Source organism: Macaca mulatta, chromosome 4 (genome assembly GCF_049350105.2).
Source record: "Macaca mulatta isolate MMU2019108-1 chromosome 4, T2T-MMU8v2.0, whole genome shotgun sequence".
In the NCBI taxonomy this organism is placed as follows: Eukaryota; Metazoa; Chordata; class Mammalia; order Primates; family Cercopithecidae; genus Macaca; species Macaca mulatta.
This window is the reverse complement of record NC_133409.1, coordinates 149,154,322-149,160,321: the sequence shown is the minus strand read 5'-3', so window position 1 is coordinate 149,160,321 and position 6,000 is coordinate 149,154,322.

Below are 6,000 nucleotides of genomic sequence, written 5' to 3'. Positions count from 1 at the left end.
AGGTAACGGGAAGGTTTTTAGGAATGCAAGGGAATAACACAGAAAATGAGAAATGCAAAACGAATGAAAAGAAAAAGAATGGGGATAAACGACGACAGAGATGACTCATATAAGATTTCAGGTGTTTCCCTGGTCTCCGAAGACTTACACATCCCTCACACCATTCCCATAATGATAACACTGAACACAATCAGAAAATATTCACTGAACATGTACCATGTGCTCAACTTACTCGTTGAATCCTCACACTTCCATGTAGAAGTGTTAAAAGAAAAACATCTGGCCAGACACGGTGGCTCATGCCTGTAATCCCAGCACTTTGGGAGGCCAAAGCAGGTGGTTCACTTGAGGTCAGGAATTCAAGATCAGCCTGGCCAACATGGTGAAACCCCTTTGTCTCTACTAAAGATACAAAAATTAGCCAGGCATGGTGTCTGTAGTCCCAGCTACTTGGGAGGCTGAGTCAGGAGAATTGCTTGAACCGGGAGGGGGAGGTTGCAATGGGCTGAGATTGTGCCACTGCACTCCACACTGGGTGACAGAGTGAGACTCCATCTCCAAAAAAAAGAAAAAAAGAAAAACTTCAGCTGAATTCAATTCAAAAGAGTCAAATTGGGCCAGGCGCGGTGGCTCATGCCTGTAATCCCAGCACTTTGGGAGGCCGAGGCAGGTGGATCACGAGGTCAGGAGATCAAGACCATCCTGGCTAACATGGTGAAACCCCATCTCCACTAAAAATACAAAAAAATTAGCCAGGCGTGGTGGTGGGCGCCTGTAGTCCCAGCTACTCGGGAGGCTAAGGCAGGAGAATGGCATGAACCCGGGAGGCGGAGCCTGCATTGAGCCGAGATCACGCCACTGCACTCCAGCCTGGGCGACAGAGTGAGACTCCATCTCAAAAAAAAAAAAAAAAAGAGTCAAATTGAGCAATGAATGATTCGTGAATCCGGCAGCCTCCTGAGGCAGAGTAGGTTCAGAGACTCCAGTGCAGGCATGTGGTGGAAGATTTATGGACAAAAAAAAAGGAAAGTGACATACAGAAAACAGAAGTGAGGTACAGAAACACCCAATTGGTTACAGCTGGGTGTATCCTTATTTGAACACAGTTTGAACAGTTGGCTACATATGATTGGCCAAAACTTGGTGATTGGCACAAATGTGGGCCACAGTCTGTTTACACCTCCACTTATTATTATAGTTCACGATGTACAGAGAAACCTTTAAGCCAAACTTAAAATATGTAAGGAGACAGCTGTAGGCTAAACTTGATTTAACAATTTTGCTTTTTTGGTCGTCATCTTAATTTTGAGAGATTGACCAAAACTTTAGTCATTGATGCCACTATGACCATTGTAAATGTACTTATTTGGTCTTGAAACCCACTGGGAAATAGCAGAACAAGGAGTTTTGTAAGGGGGAACAAGGACTTCAGTTTATTTGTTTATTTTATTTTATTTTTGTAAGAGTTAGATTACAGGGTACCTCCTTTTGCTGGAACGTTCTGTTTATAGGATAAAAAACAAAACCTGGTCTGTTCTAGAATCTACGTGTTTCCTTAAAGTCTTAGTTTAATTATGTCACATTTAGCACGAGGGACTGACTTCATTTTGGTTTGGTCTGATCTGTTGGAGCTTAGTGCATTTGGACTTTCATTGAAGTCCAAAACAATGGCCTCTCGTGATTTTGTTTAAAAATATCCCCTTTTATTCTCACTTAAATATCCCCTTTTATTTTCACTTAAATGAGAATGTGACCAAAGCCTAGGACCTTAGCATCACTCTCAGCTACCATCATTTTGGGTTTCCAGTCTCAGCACATCATTCATAGATTAAAGTGCCCTCATGGTCACACATTTCTTTCACTCTTGTCATTTCAGGTGAAAAGAGACAATTTGACATTCTAGAGATGGCTACATGCAAACATTTAAAACGTTTTTTTTTTGTTGTTGTTGTTGTTGTTTTGAGACGGAGTCTCACTCTGTCGCCCAGGCTGGAGTGCAGTGGCTGGATCTTAGCTCACTGCAAGCTCCGCTTCCCGGGTTCACACCATTCTCCTGCCTCAGCCTCCCGAGTAGCTGGGACTACAGGCGCCCGCCACCTCGCCCGGCTAGTTTTTTGTATTTTTCAGTAGAGACAGGGTTTCACCATGTTCACCAGGATGGTCTTGATCTCCTGACCTCGTGATCCGCCCATCTCGGCCTCCCAAAGTGCTGGGATTACAGGAGTGAGTCACCGCGCCCGGCCGTAAAACTTTTGAGAGAATACAGTGCACCAGGTAGACTACTATTACGACTATCAGGAGGATAATACCCAGAGTTTGTAGTATGCTCCTTACCCAAGGTCCCCATAAACCAAACCACCTGAAATTAAATAGATCAAAGAATTAACTAAATAAAGAGTTACTCACTTAACTAGGCAGTCTCTTCATTAATTACCTACAACTGAATCTCTGTAGTACCTGATGTGATGTATTTCTCCATAGGCCACAAGTGCCAGTAGCTGCACAGATACTTCTCTGTTTAGCCAGTAAGTAACCTATAGCAATCCTATTATTAAGCATAACTTTCACAAAAGAATTTAAAATCTGTTGCATAACCATAGCCCTTACAGTAGACTCTGTTTAGAGCCTATCATGAGGGATACATTTCTAATCATTGCCTGTTTTACTCCAAATCATGGTAAAAAGGACGCTTCTAGAGGAGTGAAGTCCTCCTGGCAATGTTCTCTTTAACCCATGATGTGGAATAGGGGAGTGAATCAATGTTCTGTTTCTGACTGATGATGAGGCAACCTATGTACTATTAAAACTTCTCACCTACACTGGGCCTTCATCTTTCATCTATCAAGGTGTGAGGTTATCCATGTATAAGGCTGGCTGCAAAACCCCTCACAAATAAAAGTATACCTACCCCATGAGTGCACACAACAGACCCCCTTTGTACTTCTATTGTTCATAGAGGCATAAGCAAGGAGAAAAATACTCAAAGATAAGAGCCTCATTATAGCAGAGAAGTCGTGATCTGTGATCTTGGTAAAAGCTCTTCACATCAAGGATACCATCTTCCTCTGGGGAGAAACTTCCCTGGTTAGCTTTACCTTAAGGGTTCCGATGGGTGTACAGTTTCAAGAATGCAGAGGGATCCTTCTCAGTTGAGAGATTATGAACCCAAGGTTCACGGTTCTGATGTTTGCTGCAGTGTGGATGGCAGGGGCACTCTTTCTCTGATGTTCTCAGAAGATCCAATCTTCAGGTTCCAGATTGTGAAGGGATTGATTGTCCTCAGTCAGTGAGCCATAAAAAGCTTTCTTTATCTGGTGAAAATACACTGTGTCATAATAATCTACTGTTATAACAACAGTTGACTTGTATAAGAAAGCTTTTTCACAACCAGAAAACATGCACTGAAAATGACAATTGACTGAAATCCCTTCATAAATGTTTAGATGGCTCACTGGGTAGCAGAATGTACCTGAAGCTTTGATTATCTTCCCAGGAATATGGATTTGGCAAACCAAACATTGGTCATAAACTATTTTAGCAATATAGAAGTCACCACACCAATATGCATTTAACTTGGATCATTTTATCTTTTCCATGATGAGTGATGGAATGCAGAACTTTAAATTATAAAAGCTTTAAAAGCTCAGGAAGGATAAGGCAGCCACCTTGGTTCTCCATGAGTCCATGCTTAACACGGTTGTTTCTCCAGTTGAGGTGCATAGCACTGATAACTGATGGGTTATCACAGGTAATTTGAGTTAGACCACGGAGTTTATTCAAATTGTATATCAAAACAATTTCAGTATTGGCTGATTTAGCATGAAAGACTTGCAAAGTATTTTCTTGGTATTCAATTAATTTGTATTCTACTTGGAATAGCAGTTTTATAAACCAGTCAGTCTTTTCATTAAAGCTCCAGGAAGCCCCAGCTACTCTACTCGGGAGGCTGAGGCAGGAGGATGGTGTGAACCCAGGAGGTGGAGCTTGCAGTGTTGCAGTGAGCCAAGATCACACCACTGCACTCCAGCCTGGGCGACAGAGTGAGACTGTCTCAAAAAAAAAAAAGCTCCAGGAATTTTCTTACCCAGTAAAAATGATATGATTCTAAAGTTATCAGAAACCTGTAATCAAGAGTACTTTTTGGGGTCCTTTCCATCCTTTCAGGAACCTCCTGAAAGACACCATATTCTAGAATTGTGCCTACTTGTGAAGTTTTCAGAAACTGCATCAGCATTAAGCAGTTAACTGTGGAAATGACCTTCCTTCCTTCCTTCCTTCCTTCCTTCCTTCCTTCCTTCCTTCCTCTCTCTCTTTCTTTCTTTCTTCCCTTCTTTCTTTCTTTCTTTCCTTTATTTTGAGACAGAGTATCACTCTGTTGCCCATGTTGGAATGCAGTGGTGCAATCTCGGCTCACTGCAACTCCGCCTTCCAGGCTCAAGCAACTCTCATGCCTCAGACTCTCCAGTAGCTGGAACTACAGGTGTGCACCACTTATCCAGGCTAATTTTTGTATTTTTAGTACAGACTAGGTTTTGCCATGTTGGCCATCCCCAAAAGGATACTTAGCCTTAGATTTTCAGAGGGATCTATCTGCTTTTGATTCCTGGTGTTTCATGAGGAAAACAGAGGTTTATCCCAAAACAGGATCTGTAGTGCCTCCTCTGTTTTTCCCAAGGAGTCCCAGGCTGTTAGAAGTTACCTTAAGTCCTCTCATGTGTGCAACAAAAGTGACAAGAAGACAAAATGGAGAAAAACAATTCAGTTGGCTAAAAAGAAAAAAAAAAAACAAGATCCAAGAAGAGAAAAAACCAAAAGGCCTTTTAAATATACCTATAGCTTGGATATCCACTTTTAATTAAGCTGACTTTTAACTATAGCGCTCTTTCTAAAAAAAAAAAAAAAAAAAAAAAAAAAAAAAAAAAACCTTTTGTTTGGTTTTTGAGATGGAGTCTTGCTCTGTTGCCTAGGCTGGAGTGCAGTGGTGCGATCTCAGCTCACTGCAACCTCCACATCCCAGGTTAAAGCAATTATCCTGCCTCAGCCTCCTGAATAGGTGGGATTACCAGTGCAAGCCACCACATTCAGCTAATTTTTATACTTTTAGTAGAGACAGGGTTTCTCCATGTTGGTCAGGCTGGTCTCAAACTCCTGACCTCAGGTGATCCACCCTTCTTGGCCTCCCAAAGCGCTGGGATTACAGGCATGAACTACTGTGCCCAGCCTAAAAAAATCATTTTAAATATCTTATTACTCGACTTTAGCCAGGCTAAACAGCCAATATGTCTGGCTTTTGAACTTTACCAAAGGCAATCTCCCAGGTGAAACCAATAAGCCTTAACTAAGGTTATGACTTAACCACAAGTGTACGAGGTATCTTCAAAAGGGTAGCAAGCAATTTTTACAAACTCTAGAATTTCCAAACATAGCTCAGAGAAAGGAAAACTCAAGATGAGGAGTCAGAAGTTGTTCATGAGGGGAAGAGAATCAGCAAATAGCAAAGATCTCAAACCAAACAGGTCTTATCCCCTGAGCTGGGATTGAACCCTGGCCACTATCATAAGATGGCAAAGCCTTAACCACTAAGCTACAACACTGGTGGTTGCCATTGCTCTTCCCAGAAGAGGAAGAGCGGCCAATTTTCCGCTTGCAAAGGCTTTTAACTGCTCAAGACAATTTTTAGAGCTAACTACGACATGAACTCCAAAATTCCTGTCCTCCAGATGGTGGAGACCAAAAGCAAGTACCATCATGTGGTTATAAGGTCAAGCTCCCAAGGACATACAACAAGATGAGAGGGAATCCTTATCCAGTGTTTTTTGGTTTCAGGGACCTGCAGTTCGTAACTGACCAGTTTGCCAGGCTGGCTTGAACAGCAGGCTTCTGGGAGTCCTAGGCCCACATTTGATCCTATTTAACCCCTTTTTATGACCAAATGACACAGAAAGACCAATTCATAGCACAAAGTACACCAGATTTGCTACAGCTTAAGATTAGCTCACA